Source organism: Sylvia atricapilla, chromosome 6 (genome assembly GCF_009819655.1).
Source record: "Sylvia atricapilla isolate bSylAtr1 chromosome 6, bSylAtr1.pri, whole genome shotgun sequence".
NCBI lineage: Eukaryota > Metazoa > Chordata > Aves > Passeriformes > Sylviidae > Sylvia > Sylvia atricapilla.
In genome coordinates this window covers 37,203,305-37,222,213 of record NC_089145.1, presented here as the reverse complement: position 1 = coordinate 37,222,213, position 18,909 = coordinate 37,203,305, and the positions used below count along the sequence as shown (strand labels likewise).

Genomic DNA, 18,909 nt, shown 5'->3' with positions numbered 1-18,909 from the left:
CTACACATCTCTGGAATACTTCCAGAGGTGGAAGGTGGAATTCAACCATCCTCCCTGGCTGCACATGGTCCTCCCAGCTGATGCTCTCCTGAAGGGTCTCCAAAAGACTCCAGGCCATATCCAGAGGAGAACCCTCTCCTGAGGAAAAGGAGAGAAGTGGGGTTCCCCTGGGAATCTTAGGCTGATGCACCCTGGTCCTCTCAGGATGTCAGTGAGGAACCTTCCACAGGAATCCTGGCTTGCACATGGACCAGTATGTGCTAGAAGAAAGAAATAAATGCACAGAGCAGGTGGTGCACTGGAAAAAAAAAATGAACCCAAGAATCCCAGAATGGTTTGTGCTGGAAGGGACCAAAAAGACCATCTCATTCAAATTCCCCTGCCTTGGTCAGGAGACGCCTTTCTCTACATCAGGTTGCTCCAAGTCTGAGCTCCAGCTGTTATTTCAGACAGAAGATGCTTCCTCTCTTATGGCAACACAATAAAATGAGATATTTCTGTGGCTTCTACTTTGATGGGAAAATGGCCAGAGCTGAGAAACACATGAATCCTAAGTGAGCCCTTGCCATGCTCCACTGCCTGGCTCTGGCACTGGGACACAACACTGTCCTTCAGCCCTAAGTAGGATTTCCTCTCCTTTTTCCTCCTCATTTCCAGACCTCACCAGCCACAGGGACATCTGAGAGGAAGGATGAACAGTAACTGTAAAAAAGCTGGTTTTGCAAAAAACAGTTGGAATATTGCACAGCCCAATTCATCCTCTATTTGATAGTTAAGAGGAGAAATCCTTTGGATAGAGAGAGGAGAGTTGTAGCAGCTCCGTCCCCAACTGTCCAGTTCCATCCCATAACCCTTAAGGTTTTTCCTAAACCATGAACCCTTTTTGCTTATAAGTGAAGATGCACGGCCCATGCCACCATAGCTCTCATTTCCCTAAACACATCCCTAAAGTAATTTAGTGTTTCCACCCTGCCAAAAGCACCTAAAGCCTGAGAGAAGAGGGGCTGCAGCATCCCTGCTCCCTCCTTGGCATGCAGGACACAGGAAGCCACTTGCCCTCTAGTCCCTGTGTAGGCTGACAGGCAAGAAAGGAAATTCCATAGTTCCAAAATCTCCACCCTAAGCAAGCAGAGAGATGTAGGATAGAAGAAGGGAGCTGTGCCCAGGCTGGGTGCACAAGGATCCCCCAAGATGCCAAGATGATGATTTGGGACCCACCCAACAGTCAGCCACAGGAGAACACAACAAGAAGCAGGAGGGTTAAGAAAGGAGGGAAAACCACTGCACACATTCCCCAGTTTTACAAGCTTTTTCCAACTGCTAAAAAAATTTGAAAACCCTGAGCAAATTTAGAAAAACATGTCAACAAGTTCAATGTTACAGCCCAGACACATGTGCTCTCCTCAAGAAGATGCATTTTTAGAAACCTTCTTCTGCAAACCTGTTTGTGTTGGTGGGCTTTTGTTTTCTTTTCTAGCTCCAAGTACTCATAAGCATCCTGGAGATTAAAAAAAAAAAAAAACCCCACCATTTTTAGACTTGCATGTGCATAGAGGACTAAGAGAGTATCACCATGTGTCTGAGATGTTAAATCCTCCAAAACCATATGCTGATGATTGCTCTAACAAAAGAGACTGCAATGATGAAAGGAAACCTTATGTTCAAGTACCCGTTAGTCGTGCAAGATCAGAAATTACCTCACAATCCAATCCTTATAAAAAGGATTAAAAAACACAGGATTTCGCCTTAATATGAAAGCAATGAACTGATAGCTACTCATTATTGAATTACTCATTCAGATTTAACAGCAGCACAAGTACAAAGCTTCTCATCTTCTGTGTCCTCTTGACAAAACTACAGGGGGAAGGACAAGAGGCAAATATATCCCAGGAGATTCACGTGTAAATCCCACTCCCAGAATCACAGAATGGTCGGAAAATACCTCTGAGATCACTGAACCTCATCTCTGACTGTCAGCACCTTCTCAAGCAGACCAGTGCACTGAGTGCCACATCCAGTCCTGATGTGAATGAGCAGTTGAACTTCCAAGGACAGTGAACACCTTCAGGGAAGCTGAAAACCTCCAGGGGTGGGTTCCACAGGAACATGGGCTGCCCTGCTGAATATGAGGTCAAGGATTTTTTGGCTGACCAATACAGCATCTCCTCAAGGCAGGAGTTTAATTATGCAAAAAATGGGCCACACATTAAACAGCTTGTGCCAAAACTAGTGCTGATCAAATACAAAGGAGTGGGTGGACACCTCCTTGCCCAAGACCAACATGGCCAGACAAACCATCCCCTGAAACAGCTCCTTCCCAGCCTCCTCCTCACAAACCTGGCTTCGGTTTCAGCTCCAGCTGTTCCCTTACAAATTACTCCTCCTTAAATAGTCTCCCTTCCTCAGGGAGGATTTGCCCCACAGGATGACAGCAGGCTGCACTGTCAGGAGAAAGCTGAAATAGACTTTCACTAAGATTAACGTCCCACTAGCAGCTGTATTACAGCGAAATGCAACCACCTGGAGGGTTAATAAATATACGGATGGATTAATACAGAGGCTGAAATTTATAAATAGACTGAACATTTCATTTCTGCAGTGAATTCCCCTGAAAGGAGGATGGTGGGAGTACCCACAAAATAAGGAATACACCACCCAGGCAGAACAGCTGTGCACACTATGAACCATCAGGAAGAAGTTCTTCCCTATGAGAGTGGGGAGGCCCTGCCACAGACTGCCCAGAGAAGCTGTGGCTGCCTCATCCCTGTGAGTGTTTCAGGTCAGGCTAGATGGGACTTGGAGCAACCTGGCATAGTGGAAGGTGTCCCTGCCCATGGCATGGGGTGGCAATGAGATGATTTTTCAGGTCCCTCTCAACCCAGCCATTCCTGTAATTCTCCACCTGCAGCATCAACACTGGAGGAGTGTGAGTATACTGAAACAGGAAGGAGCTAACAATGTTCTTGTCATTTACCACCCAAAGCACAAAATTAGAGATAACAAAGCAAAGCAAATCTGAGAAACATTTTTGGAGGAGAAGGGACTAGAAGGCAAGTGCTTCAATACCCTAAATGAGTGTCATTGCACACATCCAAAATCTTTCCAAGCAATTTCTGGAGAGGTAGCTGCTGCAGTCTGGCTGTCTGCAAGCAAGTGATGCAGATCAAGCACTCAGCAACACTGCAAAACCAGCTAGGAACAGACGTGCCATCTGAACTTGGTAAATGGGAAAGAAAACTAACCTGGATATTTGGCTTACCCTTGGAAAAACCAACTGTCCCTTCCCATTCACCAGAAGTAACACCACAGTGCTGTGCAGTAAGCAGGGATTTGTATACATAAAGCCAAGCTAGGAGAATCAGTTTGTGCTCAAGTTGTGGTTCACCACCAAAAAGATCCACCTCAGGAGAAGCAGAGAGCTCAGTGCAGAATCAGATACAGTTATCTCCAGAAGTTGCACTGTTATCTGGTTGCAACACACAGTTCCTCCATAGGACAGGCGGTGGTGAGATGTGATAAAGGTAAAGCCATCCTTAGCACTGTGAAGGCATCATATCTACAACACACCCGCCCCGTGTAACAGAGCAAACACACAGTGGGAGAAGCAGTTGGTGATATGAGGGGGAAAAAAAGAGGGGAAAAAAGCCCACTTCCTTGACAGGATTTATTTTTAAATGATGGTTGCTCAAGCCTGCTCAGGGATTCAGTACCATCAGGAGCAGCTCCAGTGCATGAGGACAAATGGTGACTCAGCAGGTAAAAGCTGTCAAAAACACGTCCAAAATTCAAATGATAAAAAAAAAGAAATCAGGCAGAAAAGCTATAAATACCTCGAGCAGTTTTGCTTTGTGCACTGGTTGGATGCCTGCGGCTGCAGATGAGAGGGAATCCCATTCCCATCCCAAGAACCTGTGGGGGTTCCCTCCTCCAAGGGCAGGAGCCACCGATGTCAGCGGGATTCCCGACCCCAGGAACCACTTTCAGATCTGTGTCTGCCCCAAATACAACCTGCCATGGGATCCCATCACCACTGAATTTCAGGTGGGATGCTAAAGACAGCCTCGCACCCCAAGGCACACCCTGCTCCAGCCTGCATTGCACATTGCTCCAGAGAGGACAGGGAATAAGATTTTTTTTGTCTGCACATTCAGACAAAAATACTTCTTTTTTTACACCGCTTTTTTTTTTTTTTCAAGTTTTAAATAAAAGTCAAAAAGCCTAGCCAACATGAAAGGCTGGATAAACACTCCTCCTTTCCCCAGCAGAAATTACAAAAATGCCTTTGAATTTGTTTTGGCAAGAAACAATGTTTTTTTATGAAAGAGATTCATTGAAAAGTCACAATTTGGAACGTATTCATCTATTCTGCATTTTAAAAAAAGTTTTAATTACCACTTTAGGAGTATTTTGACATAGTTTATGGTTTGTTAGATTGTGCTCTGTGTTACAAATGCCAAACACACCTTTTGGAAGTGCCTTATTATTGTATTAATGCAAAATGTGGGGTTTGTGCTGCCGAGACTCGTGTCAGCAAATGAAAAATAATAAATTAATTCCATTTGGAGAAAACGCTGCCATTTATAACCCAGCAATTAAGAACAGATTTAATTTTAGATAGTGCTGCATTCTTCAGCTTAGCGAGTTATTCAGTACCAACACTGGTACTATCAGTGTATGCTCAGTTCTTTAAAAAACAGACCCAGGCCAATTTCTCACCCCTTAAATTAGCGACGCTAGACATGAAAAGTTAATGCTGCTTTCCTCTCTCCTGAAAGCTGCAACATATGTATTCTGCTGGGAAAAAGAAGGAAAAAAAAAAGGCAGCACATGCTGGGATTTCTGCTGTAACAGGCCAAATTTTATCAGCCACGAGCATGTAAGTAGTTAACAAAAAACCTCAAACCTCAGTGGAGTGAGGCAGTGTTTGCAAACCAGGGGGTGTAGACGTTTTGAGGGAGAGGAAAATAAAGCCCAAATCCTGGCTCTCGAGAGATATCCACAGTGCCATCTCCCTCCCTAGGGCCAGGCAGTCCTGCAGCAGGTAAGAGATGGAGAGAGAGAAACACTTTTTATTTGGCTGCAGCTCTGCCAGCAGGAAGGTGATGCCCAGGGAGGGCTGGTGCTGTGGGCAGGGCTCCAGCTGGCACTGAGGGGATGGGAGGCTGCTGGCTGCATCCCACGAAGGGAAGAGTCAGAGCAACCCAGGGACCAGCATCTGCATCCCTGGCACTGATGGGGCAACCCCGGGAATCCCTGACAGCCAAGAGGCTGGCAAGAAATGGGACCTTGGTATCCTCAGTGTCTCTCCCCTGGGGCACAGAACACTCACTGTCACCACCAGCAGCCTCAACACCATGAAAACAGACTCTGTGGCTAAGGAAAGGGAAGGAAAATAGGAGTAAGGACATGGGAACTCCCTTCCCCAACGCGTCCTCACAGTGTCACCAGGCTCCCGGCCACCTCCAGCAGCAGGAGACCACAATATATGGAAAGAAGGTACACACATGGGTTGTGGAAGAAATCCAGGCTTGAAAAGCAAAATTAATACTTGTGGTAAGGGACAAGGAGAGAAACAGCTCTCTGATGATGGCAGAGGAGGGCCCCAGGCATCCATCCCCTGCAGCCCTGAGACACCTCTTTGCTATTGTCACAGCAGCACGGCTGCCAGGACACGTTGTGGGATCCCCAAGGGTGGCCTGACCAAAGCCAGGTGTGTTTTTGTCACACGAATGCTGTGGGCTTGCTGCAGGAAAAGCAGGATAATGCTTTGGGCTTCTTTTTACACAGGAGGTCAGGACAGCCAGCACACCCAGAGCTGTGTGAAAATCTCCAAGTTTGGTTTTTTTGACATCAAGATGATGAAGGTGACACTCACCTTCACTGAAGAAGACACAGTAAGTCTTAATAGTACAACAATAAGATTTTGTGAAGCACTAAGAGGATCTCCCCCCAAAATTCCTCCACCAAACTGGGACAGAGCAGCAGAGCTCACATAGACCAACTCAGATCCTGAGAGAAAAGCTCTCTGCATCGTTGGGACTCTGCCACGGGTAAATCCAGATAAACCAACTGATAAGGACTCAAAATCCCCAGAGGGGTTTGCCAGCCCCCAAAAGATCCAAGGGCACCTTCACCACACCTTGACCTGCCACAAACCCTCTTGGGGCACATGCGAAAGCAAGCAAAACTAAATTAAACCTTGGCTTTTATAGGGCTCCCCCTCTTCCTTGGACCAAAAAAAAAAAAATCCCCAATCACATATTTTTATTCATCAAGATTCCAGCAGTCTCTTTCCCTGCTACATCCCTCTCAAAGGCTGTACTGAGGAGGATTGCTGCACTAATTGTAAGTCTATGGAGAAACAGGCTTTCCTCTGCTTTCACACTGGAATTAGTTACGCTCAGCCTGACCCTGCATTATTTTTAAGCTCTGCAACATTAAAAGAAAATTACAGAGAATTGTTAAATCCCTTAAAAGGTAAAGCAACCCTATTGCTCCAGGTTTACACACACAAAAAACACAAACCCAAACCAAAAATGAGCTCTTAAATCACAACTACTGCTTTAATGTGGTAGGATTTAGTCTTATATTTGAAATTCATTCATTTCTCGTTCACTCAAACAATCACACCAGCTTTAATGAGCTCTCCCTATGAAAACTCCAACTACAAAGGATCACATTTGCTCTTGTTCCAGAGCTCCACACACCTCGAAAGGAAATCCTAAATCCTCATGTGCTTCTTAGCAGCCAGATTACCAGCTTTTAATCCTCTCTGCCAGATGTATTTTTAATCTTTTTGCGTGTAATAAAGCAAATTAGTGCAATTATATGGGTAAACTGAATCAAAATAGGCACATAAGATTAAAAAACCCCTGAAGTTGGTTAAGTTTTGCAGATCTGGCAACTAACAGAGCTGAGGGCTGAATCAGCCCTGAAGGCACTGGCAGAGGGAGAAGCTGCTGCAGGGTGACTGAGGAGCTTCATCACCCCTTGGCCACAAGTCATGGGCTTGTTTCTCCTCTGGGTCCCCTGCAAGAGACTACAGCAGCTCTTGGATGAGCAATCACAGCATGGTTTGGGTTGGAAGGGACCTTAAAGACCATGCAGATCCACCCCCTGTCATGGGCAGGGACACCTTCCACTATCAGGTTGTCCCAAGCCCCGTGCAGATTGCTCATCCCTCCAAATTTACACTGGTCTGGCTGTCTCAAGCCACTCTTTTAACTCATTTTGTGTGCTCCTTGCTGTCAGCAGGTTAGGTGGGATATTGCAAATAAATTCTTAGCTGTGAGGGTGGTGAGGCCCCAGCACAGGCCGCCCAGAGAATCTGTGGATGCCCCTTCAACTATCTTCTTACAGACACCACCTTGCCACCAAAACTTTGCCAGGCAAACCTGACAAAGCCCAGGGAAATGGATCTTCCAGGCAGTAAGGATTCTGCAGTGGTTCACTAGGGATGTGGGCTGGACCCCCAGCTATCAAACACTGAGATTACTGACTGCTCAGGGGGAGAAAACCAACTACTTCTGCTTTAAAAACAGAAACCAACTGAACATCAATACTGACATCCAGTTTGGCTTCAGAAGAGATTTAAAGAACTTGGGCTTCTTCATTCCCTAATCTCACACCATGCTTCCCCACTACCAACCAGGATTGATTTCTAACAATGCAAAAGCATTTGCCCACATTTTTGCAATTATTTCAGGCCCAGCAGAGAGCATCCCCCCCTTTCTGTAGGGTTAATCTAAAGAACAGTTGCCAAAATGCTGAGAACACAGCGGAACAATAGCTCCTCTGATGAAATTCCTCCGCTCCATAGAGAAACCAGTATCCTCCAGCTGCTGTGGCTTGTCCAGAGAGATCTCCGAGTGTTTACCCGCTCCCATAAATAAAAGGATTTAAAAAAAAAAAAAAAATTACAAACTCAACTATTTGAATGCAGCCTGCAAGAAATGACTGCAGAGCCCTGCCATCTAACCACAACACAAGTTTTATTAATGCAACATTTGCCTTGTGTGGAATATAAACCCAGGACATTAGTGGAGGGAGAGCAATGCCGGCCACCTGTCCCTGGGGATAGAGACTCACTAAACTTATCAGCACAGAGACCACTTCCAGCAGCTCCATCCCTTTAAATCCTCATTCTCAGTGGAATCTCTGATCAGTCATTTATAAAAGCTGGGAAGCCAGGCTGGACAGCTGAATTACAGCAGCTATTATCCACATATGCCTGAATACCAGCAGACACCTTTATTTATAAAGGCTCCCCGGCTGACCGAGATTTGACATCGGCTACAAAAAGCACTCAGCATCCAACTGGCTGCTCCAGAAGAATGTGAGGAGAGGTTGGCAAGCAGGGGCTAAGCAGACACCTTTGCACAGCTTCCCTGCTGCTGCCATGACTTCTAACCCAGCAGGTTTAAGTAATTGATTTCCTAAGCAGACACACAAAGTTGCACATCTTTGCCTCTTCTGCTACGGACTCAAAAGCTCAATGTTTTCCCCTCATCCCTAATTCTAAAATATTTGGAGTATTTTGTCAGGCCTATCCTCTCTCTTTTTAAGGTCTCTGCACTTTCCAAGATGCTGTTTGTTGTTTGTTCACCTTTAGGCTCATCCCCACCAGTGAGCTGTGAGTTCATTTTACATGAAAATTGGGAACCCCTGGCATACAGGTAATACAAGCAACAAGGGTATGGGGAGGGAGAAGCTGGTAAAAAAACCCAGTTGCTCTTGGCGGATTTTCTTTAGCTCTAACAGCCTCACTGACAGCCCTTGATAATAGAAGGTGACCAAAGTGTGAATTCTGCTTTAACCTGACAGAACTGCACATGCAAACACAGCCCACGAGGCTAAGCTGAGCCAAGGAAGGCTCTAAGCACCCACGTGTTCCCATCTCACCCCTGATCTACTGTTATAACCTGAAACAGGAGCTGGCACCTCTGCCAGGACACAGAGATTGGATCCAGTTCCCAAGAGGGCTCCAAGAGCTGCCCTGACCCTGCCAGCACAGTCACCGTAAAGAAGGGATTTCCTTGCCTCATTCCTCACAAGGACCATTGAAAGCATTCTCCTTTGACCTCCAAAAGCATCCATGTTCAGCCTGGAGAAGAGAAGGTTCCAGGGAAACCTCAGAGACCCTTCTAGTGCCTACAGCGGTTATGAGAGAGCTGGAGAGGGGCTTTGGACAAGGGATGAAGTGACAGGACAAGGGTTAATGGCTTCCCACTGCCAGAGGGCAAGGATAGATGGGATACTAAGGAGGAATTTTTGGCTGTGAGGGTGAGAAGACCCCAGCACAGGTTGGCCAGAGAAGTTGTGGCTGCCCCTGGATTCCTGGAATTATCCAAGGCCAGGCTGGACAGGGCTTGGAGCAACCTGGGATAGTGGAAGGTGTCCCACCCATGGCAGGGGATGGAAGGTGAGCTTTAAGGTCCCTTCCAGCCCAAATCATCCTGGAAGTCTGTGATCCTTCCTGCTCCCAGCACCCTTGCAACCTTCCCTCTCTCTGCAGACAAACCCCTAGCACCAGACTGAGCCTCAGTACAACTCTCCAGATAAAATTCCCTACAGAGGATGAAAATTTAGAGCTGACAGCAGCAGGAGCAGCCAAGTGACCTCGGGCATCCCTCACAGCACAACCTGGAGCTCTGGAGAGGTTTCCCCAAAGGGCTGTTGGACGGGATCCCTGTGGTGCCACCCTCAAGCCCCCAGCAGCAGTGTCAGGAAGGAGCTGTGTGCTGCCCCTGCACTGCAGAGTAAGTTGTTATGGTTACTGAAGGGTTTGTTGGGCTTTTTTTCCTCCTCTTCTAAAAAGAATTCTTATCAGTTTAACATAATACCACCAGTCAATAACAATTCTTATCTTAAAAGGTCACTCAGGTAGTTATAACTCAACATTTCATCTATGTTTGCATTATCTGGAGGGAAACAGCTAGGGGACTTTGTATTTTTTTTAAATAATCCACTTCTTTGCAACTGTAAGATTTTTAAAAAACCCTACCCAGAACCAAGCTGACCCTGTGGCAATTTGAGCACACTCGGGAACAATCAGAAAAAAGGTAGAAAAAAATCACACTGATGTTTGCTGCATGAGAAACAAGAGGAATATCCCAGCAGGAAAACTGAGAAGCAGGAAAATGTATGGACACAGACTGCAGCTGCTGCAGAAGCATCATGTTCTGTTTGTAAATGCCAGATCAGCCAAGTTTTGCCACAATAAAAATTGTGGGGCTTTCCCTCCACATTTCTCTCCCCAGTTTCTTTCTTCTTCAATTCCTTTTGCTGAGGGGGACAGAGTAAAGGGGGCAGCAGGAAAAACCCAGTGACAAGAAGGACTGATCTGTGATGTTCAGGGTTAAAAACACAGGGAAAAAAAGGCAAAAAAATACAGCAGCAAGGAAAGTGGGTTTTAAGTTGCTTCTGGCTAAACCTGGTTAAGCCCTGTTTTATCCACCCACTCAATTTCTTCTTATAACAACAATTAAAACTCTAAACACAACACATGCCCATTCCCCACCAGGCAACAACACAGCCAAGGAGCAGAACTAACTGGTTAAAAGAAAGGCAGGTTTTTGGCCTGCCTGAAACAAGTTGCATTTAAAAAAAGGCAATCTGGAATTAATTATTTGTGAGGATCAGTAACAGAAGAGAAGCTTTTTGAAGCCCCTCCGCCCTTGCCACTATGCTTCTAAAGCAGGGCAGCCTTGCTTGGGAGCAAAGAGTGGAGCAGAGCTGCTGAATCCTGCAGATGACAATCACAGTATGAACACTATTTTAAGTAAAATAACATCTCCAGGCATGATAACTCAACAAGCTGGGCCACATCCAGCTCCTGCAAGTAACAGGGAAGGTTTGCAGGGGTTGTGGCAGGAACCGGCTCAGCCCTTGGTGCAACAGAGCCATCTGTATCATCCATCTGTGTTTTCCATCTTGAACAGTCCCTTGTCCACAACATAAAATGACCCCGAATTTGTGGTAGCACCTTTCTCTGCCCCGTGGATTATTCTGACAGAATACAAGAAAGTGTTTGCACTGCAGCTGAAGCACTGCAAATGCCCTGAGAAGTCTGCCAAGGGCAGCAGCCAGGGCTAATGGTAGAGAAATACATGATTTACACCCTGGGTTCAACTCTAAGAGCAGAAATCCACAGGCATCATCAGCAAGCTCCAGACAGGAGTGCTGAGCCCCGGAAGCCTCAGCTGAGGTGCTGCACCACACACCTGCACAGAGCCCATCAGAGAAAACAGGCTAAAACTGAGACACTTTCACCAAAACCCCTGATACAGCCATGCCACGGAGTCACAGCATGTAAATGTATCAATAAAACCCCACACTGTGAACAGGGCACCTGATGGGTGAACCTGTGCTGGTAAATCCTACACTTACAGCTTCTCCTGCTTTAGCCAGATGTGTTTGTCTTCTGCATGGAGAGCCAGGAGAAGCCCATGCACCTGCCTCACACAACCAGCTCCTGCCAGCTACAAAACAAACTGGGTTTCTGTCTCTGGAGCTGGCCCACTTAGCCTGATCAGGTTCATTTTCTGCTCAATACCTAGAACCAGAGCAAACCAAGCTGCAGGGCTGTCACGATATGGATGAGACCATCCCATGGTCTGCTCCATCAGAGAAAATCCCACTTGCAATCCCCCTGTGTCAAAAACACAACTCCCTCTGCCCAACAAAACCCCTTCCAAAGAACAGCCAGCAGAGAGAGTTCTCCAATAGAGAATCTCAACCTTGTTTTGATGAGATCCTGCCCTTCCACTTAATGCATCTGCTGCGGAAGAGGAAGTCGGGAACGGATCTGCTCACCCCAACCTCAACTTTATTTGTAATTACTGGGACAAGATGGAAAGACACTGGCTTGGCTGTTTGCCACTGCCAAACTTGCACTCAGTAATGACCTCTGCAAATCTTTGTGTCTCTTCTTAGGACTAGAGCACTGTGAAGATAAACATACCACTTTTTAAGGGAAAAAGGATGAACATGCAAGTCTGGGGATCCCTTGCATCAGACCTGCAGCCTATTTTAGATCCCTCTTACGTAACCAAGAGTTAGTAAAATAGTAATGGTCTTGTTTATTCAGTGAAAATAGGGAATACAAAGGGCACATGAACACTCAGAGGTAGGGCTCATCCCATCACCCTTGGGGCATTTCTGCAGACAAAAAGGGCTTCAAACACAAAGACCTGTGCTTTGTGTGGGTTCCTGCACTCAGCTGGCACCGTGCAAAAAGTGAAGAGGGAACTGGGACAGTAAGTGGGAGCCCCAAAACACAGCACTGCAGTACAGTCCCCTCTCTGGTGAATCCAACCCTAGGGTTGGGGTGCAGTGGCAGTGCCAGGGTTGCCCTTTCTCCCAGCAGTTATCTGTGGTAATACTAGACACGAGCTCGACGCTAGAGCACTAAAGCACTGACGGATGCATCCTAAAATAAAGCTGGAGTTCACACTAACTACTATTTCAGTTATGCTGATTGCAAACATAACTCCCAGCTCAGTAAGAAGTGGCTTTCATGGGCGACAAATGAAATCAAGGTGTTTTTTTGATGGAACACGAGAAAAAGAAAAGGGCAAAGCTTGAGAAATTGTACAGAGATGGGAACTTGCACCATGATCCACAACTTTCAACTGCTTCAGGGAAACTCTGCAGGAAAATTCAGTTGACCAGAGTATCAATTAATTTTAAAGCAGCTGGCCTAATTGCAAATATATAATTGATGAAATGGGCATGCAGCTTTGCTCAGATTTTGAGGTCTAATACGCCAAAGGATGCAACTGTGCAACTGAGGATCATCCACCGGCAACAGCCAAAGCTACAAGCAGAGCACTTTCCCCACTCATCCATTTAATCTTGTTTGCAGATAAGTGTATTCACAAACTAGATTATTTTAATTGATGGCTCTACAGCTGGTTCCTATTCAGCTCTTGATCTAAAGCTGTCCTCAACCTCTCCCATCAATCTATATCCTGACAGTGATGCTCTGTGTGCTTCCTTTCCTTCACCAGCATCCTCCCTGCACCCACTCTAGTGGGAGAGAACTTCAGCTCTGCTGCTTTTCCAAGCACAAATACAAGACATCTACACAGAAGGAATCAAGGAACCAGCTGGTCCAGGCAGAGAACTCCAACTCAGGTCTGTGATGATCCATGAAATGCTTCCCTGCATCTTTCACATGCACTTCCACAGAGGGATTTTTCCCAACTGAAGTCAGTGGGGAAATTAACTCTGGCATCGGACCCCTCACTGAGACATGAACTACTACTTGAGAAAATGGTTAAAAGGACATTGCAAAGCATAGAAAGGTCTCTGGGATAAAGCAGCCCACCCATGAGTAACCCTCTTGCACCACACTGTGCTCCAGGCAGCAAACAGGCTGCTACCATTAGTTAACTTTTTCCTTCCCATTATAAGCATTACTACCTAAAAAATTACTACCCTTGCAAGCTCTGCCAGCCCCCATTCAAAAGACCTGGCACTCATTACCTCTGCCAATGGAGGAGACCTTGTCATTCATGCTGCCAAAAGTTTGGGAGCAAGCACAGGAATATCTCCTTACTCCTCTTACTGCAAGAGACACATGCCAGGAATGACAAGGGAAGGCGTTTTTCAGCAAATAGGAGAAAACACAGAAGAGCAAAGTGCAAGCCCAAAAGAATCTTCTGTAGGTTCCATCACTGCGGGGGACAGCAAAGGGGAACCTTTGTAATGCCACACCACAGACGTTCCTCCAGCCTGCAGTGCTTCCCACAGCCACTCTGGAAAGCATCCCTAAAAATAAAAATAGCTTTGAATCACAAGAGAACATTGGGTGTGTAGCCTGGCTCAAAGCCCCTGGCTAATACCACTCTGTACTTTTGTACCACTCCCCTTGGTATTTTCCAAAAATCCCAGCATTAACAGCTTTTAGCCTTCAAGTTTGCAAACAAAACTTGGGAAAGATGTGCGGCAGCAGGTCAAGCACCAGCAGGCAGGTTAAAAGCAAGTGTCTAACAGCTCAGCAGATCTGAGGCTTGCCCAAGTCACCCAGAGAAGCTGGGGCTGTCCCATCCCTGGAAGTGTTCAAGGCCAGGTTGGATGGAACTCTGAGAGCCTGGTCTGGTGGAAGCTGTCCCTGTCTGAGGGGTTTGAACAAGATGATCTTTCACACCCCTTCCAACCCTTCTGTGATCTCTCCATTTAGGAGTCCCAGCTCCTAATTTTTAATGAGCAGAGCTGGCAGTACTGCTCACATCCCTCTCCAGGCAGAGACAAGTGTGTTGAATGACCACACAATGCCAACGTCCAGTCTTGCAGTTAGAATTCCCTGTTACTTTCAGTAAGGCACAGGCTAGGCTCCTCACCCCATCCTCCTCCTGGGCTCCTCCAGTCCCACTGTGTGACAGCCCAGCAATGTCCTCACACTGACTAAGGACATTAAAACCAGAGCTCAGCATTGCATTCAACTGTAAGCCAAGAAAAAAAATTTAAAAATGGAGAACTCCTTCAAACTGGGCACTGGGATGATCTGCCGTCAGTGGGGCTCACTGGGGATGAACTACAAAATTTGCACAGTGCAGGGGTAGCAGCTTCCTAATGGGCTGGGAGACTGTCTGTGGCTGGGGTGGCAGCAATAGATGCAGAGCTGGAGCCACAGGGAGCTAAGGATATAGGCAGCAAGGTCTGCAGGAATATGTAATACCTTTTAATAGACCAGCTGGTACAGTGGGGAAAAAAACCACCCCACAACCACACAAGCCCTCCTTTGAGCTGGTGCACCTTCATGCCTGGCCATTTTTTCCAGCTGCATCACTTGGTCTATTAAAAGACATTACGGCTCCCTGCAACCCTTGTCTCTTCCTTTGGCCAGTCCTTCCCAGGATGAGGAATCTAGGTCATCCTGATACCTGAAAGCCTGCTGAAATGAAATAAAGACTTTGGCCCTAACACATGGAGCAGCTAATGTCCTGTGCACAGGTCAGAGAAAGCTTGTTGTCCTTTAAGGCCAAGAGCTTAAAGTTGTCACTGTTTCCATCAGTGCATGTGGGTGTTTGGACACCTGGAGGACCTACAGGAGTCTTCGGGCACTTCTGTCAACCTTGCAGGAATGAGGAAGCCAGGGCTGGTGGGGTGGGATGTGGGACTGCTTTGAGAGAAAATGCAGAGAGATTGCAGGAGTAGATGAAAGCAGAAGCCCATTCTGCACTCAATGCCCAAAGCCTATGGACCATGCTTCAAGGATACAGCCCCCACATCTCCTCACTAGGTCTGCAGCCAACAGATCAGCCATACCCAGCACCCCTGGGTGCCTCAGGAGGAGCACAGGTCCCATTCCCACCACAAGGCTTACCCCACTCCTGCCTGACCTTTACTGGAAGCTTAGAGGAGGTCACTGCATCCTGACAGCTCCAAGCAGCTGGGGCTGAAGCTGCCCAGCAAGGCCAGGCTGGAAGGAAGGAAGGAAGTTATAGCAGGCTTTTAAATAGTGCTATGCAATACCTGAAACTTCTATTTCTGTGCACAGATAATATGGTTTCCATATTCTCCTTCTCAGCAGACCAAGCCATTCACGCTCAAACTGAATTAGCAACAACCCATACTCTTCACCAGTTTAAACCATTAAAGCTCAGGGAAGCCACTGTGTAGGACAGTCCTAAGCTGTACATTTCACCTAATGAAAACTGTATGGATGTCCTTCCATGTTTTTCTTCCCACTCCTATTTTCCCTTTATAACCAAGCAATGGATTGCGGGTGGTCTTGCAGCCACCTGAGCAGCCCCCACACCTGTGTGCTCCCAGACACCAGTGCAGCTTCCTGCAAGACACCTGAGGTTGGCAACAAGGTCACATCAACCCCTCCAGGCTAAGGGAGGGATCCAGAGAACCATAGAATCAGGAGGATCCTCACGGCTTTCTGAGGGTCCTGCACAGTTGTACACAGCAGAGCCACACTGGGTTCCCAGTACTGATGAGGATGGCTTGGCTGTCATTATGAAAATACCCTCACACTTGGAAGAAAAACAAGACAGAACTCCTTTGAACTAAATACACTTGCTTCTGTGTGGCAATTAACTAGTTAAAAAGAGTTCTTTTTCTTCCTTGAGTTTTCCCAGCACATCTGCCATTCATCAGACCTCTCATCTTGAGTCTACCAGGCAAAAAACAACCTGGACACCTTTGCTGAAATGGATTTTCCTCCACACGTGGAACACACACGTGCGGGCTCTGAGCCCAGCACCACCAGGGAGGATCTCTGAGCTCTGGTCTCCCTCTGGGACCCTTCCTGATCTCTAATGTTGGGGCTGGTGATATTTCCAGGGATGGTGCCCATCCACCACAGATCACAGCAGGGCTGCCACTCCTCCTAAGGACCATCACCTTCCAGTTTTCCCACCTCTTCACAAGGTTAGGACAAGCAACAGGTCCTGCATGTACAAAACAACTCAATTCTCTCAAGGACCCAGTGTAAGTCCAACACTTGCTCCAGTACATTAGCCCAGCAGGTTACATTCAGCTGGTGACACCCCTTCCCAGACAGCAGATTTCACAGAATGGGAACATCCCCTGCCTTACAGCCCCCACCAGGGAACACCAGTAGGGCACCTACAAGCAGGGAGACACTATTTCCAAGTCAGCAAGCACCAGGCCAATGCACCAGGAGCCCCTTCATGCCCCAGCCCAGGAAGGAATTGAGCCTAAATTACTAATGCAAACACCACGATTGAAAGAGTAACGAGTAATGCAAGGTTTGATGATGACGTTGCTGTTCAGGACTTGGTGTGATTCCATTGCCAGGCAAGTGACAAGTGCCAGACTGCCAAACAGGCGTGGAGCAGGAGTGATTTAAAGAATACGGAAGGTTTTTAGGAAGGCAGCACTAACACAGGAGACTAAAAGACATCTCCTAACTGAGCCTGGTTACAAATCTCAGCTAACCTTCCCTGCACTGCAACAAGATTGCCTGGAAAAGAGCGTGTCCTGCTCTGCAGGATGCATGGATATGTCCATCCCATGGGAAAGCCCATACAGAGGCGTGCTTGGTGAGAAAGAGGAACTCAGCGGATCCGGGTTTTGGCATTGGAGTTACAAACGCCCTGGAGGAAGAGATCATTTTTGGAAGGCACGCCAGAGAGAGCTCAGGCAGCTCCACCAACGCAGCAAGGGCCAGGCAGGAGGCTGGATGCCAAGCTCTGCACGCAGGAGAAATCCTCGCGCCAAGCAAGGTCATCGGGATTACAGGGGCAAGCAGGGATTGCTCGCACGAGTGGAGATGGGAAGGGCCCAACCCCCGGTCTGCACCCAGGCTTACACCCAGAAAGCGCCACCACACAGGCGGCCCTACGTGACTCCGTGTCCAGGACCACCTCAGAGCCCTGTTTTCCTTCACAATTTGCCTTTCCTGATGGCAGGAGGCAAATCATCCCCCTCCAATTCCCTGGCCAACTGAGCAGACACGGCCACCACCAAACCCACAGCCAGAACAAACAGCCGAGATGCTGATAAAAAAAAAAAAAAATGAAATATATATTGCTCACACAACTTGCAGAGCGAATCACAGCAAACCTGTGCTGAAGCTGGCACAGGAAGCTGCAGATTTACCCAGGAGCAGCCGAGTTCGGAGAATGTGCTCCCTCCCGGCCCCCCCTCCCCGCGGTGCCTCCCCACCCAAAAGGATGGATGAGGTTCATCCCTTCAGCTGTTTATAAAAGCAGCAGTATTTCGCCCAGACGCACTCGGCAGCATTCCTCCCTCTCATTCCTGCGAGCTATATAAGGGAACGGCCAATTCCAGCCTCGCTCCCCTGCAGCCAGCCCCGATCCCTTTGCGCCGGAGCAGCTCCAGGCTTGGTTTCCTGCAGAAGGACTTAAATCCGTCCTCAGTGGAACACGGCGCTGGGCTGGACCTTGTCATCAAATGGCAGCACAGGCGGCTGCCAAATCCTGCCGGCTCGGTGCTCTAATAGGGAACAGCTGGAGAAGGACCCTGCATTCCTCCCGCCCCATCCACACTGGGGGCTCTGTCCGGGATCCGGCCGCAAGATTTCCACCCATCACGGAACACAGCCGCTCCCCGGCACTGCTCTGCCATGCACAGCCCAAAACCCAAGAGCTTCCAGTCCCCTGGGATTTTGCTGCTTAGGAATAGGAGGGGAGTTGCTTTGCTTTTTATGGGTTGTGGGATTTTTTTTGGTTTGGGATTTCTTTTTTTTCTTTCTTTTTGAGAGGTATTGGAGAAACAGAACTGCGCAACTAAATAACATTTTGCCTTCCCTACTGACCCTCTGTGCTACAAAAACTCTACTTTAGGCAACTTGCATCCCTGTGTACATCCACACTTAGGAACAGACACATCAGTAACACCCCACCCCCCAATAAATAAATACGGGAACACCCGCTGCAATTCGCACGGCACTTGTGTCATTCCCATCCTGCTCGAACTCCCATTTACTTTGGAGGAGTTGAGCAACTTGTAATGGCGAATAAATAAAAAAAAAAGACACTTTCGGTAGCCACGCACATTTTCTGTCCTGCACCCTGCACGCTCAGTAACATGAAACAGTCCACTCATATTTTCTTAGAGCTCTGCTGAAACACAAGGGGGTATTCAGAGCCGCAGGAAAAAAAATGCGTCCAAACAGGATCTGAATGATGAAATAGGAATTGCCACATTTAACAGGAAAAAAAAAAAAAAATAGGATAACCCAGTTGCCCAGACCTTTATACAATAACAGTTCGTCTAAGGTAGCGATGGGCTGCTTGTGCATGTTGCAGAGAGCAAAGCAAGCCACGTTGCCCAAAAGAAGCCTAGAAAATCCAGACTCTACGTGACCTGACTTACTTATTTCACAGGAAACTGCATGGAAGGAGGAAGGGGGGGCACGGGGGGGAAAGGAAAAAAAAAAAAAACCACCAATCATTCATGCTACCG

At 47.4% G+C, this 18,909-nt stretch overlaps 1 protein-coding gene across 5 annotated transcripts in view; it reads right to left on the bottom strand.

The window, feature by feature from the left end:
• SAMD4A (sterile alpha motif domain containing 4A) overlaps window positions 1–18,909 on the bottom strand; it is a 98,344-nt gene that overhangs the window by 78,172 nt on the left and 1,263 nt on the right. The gene's annotated exons all lie outside the window — the stretch shown is intronic.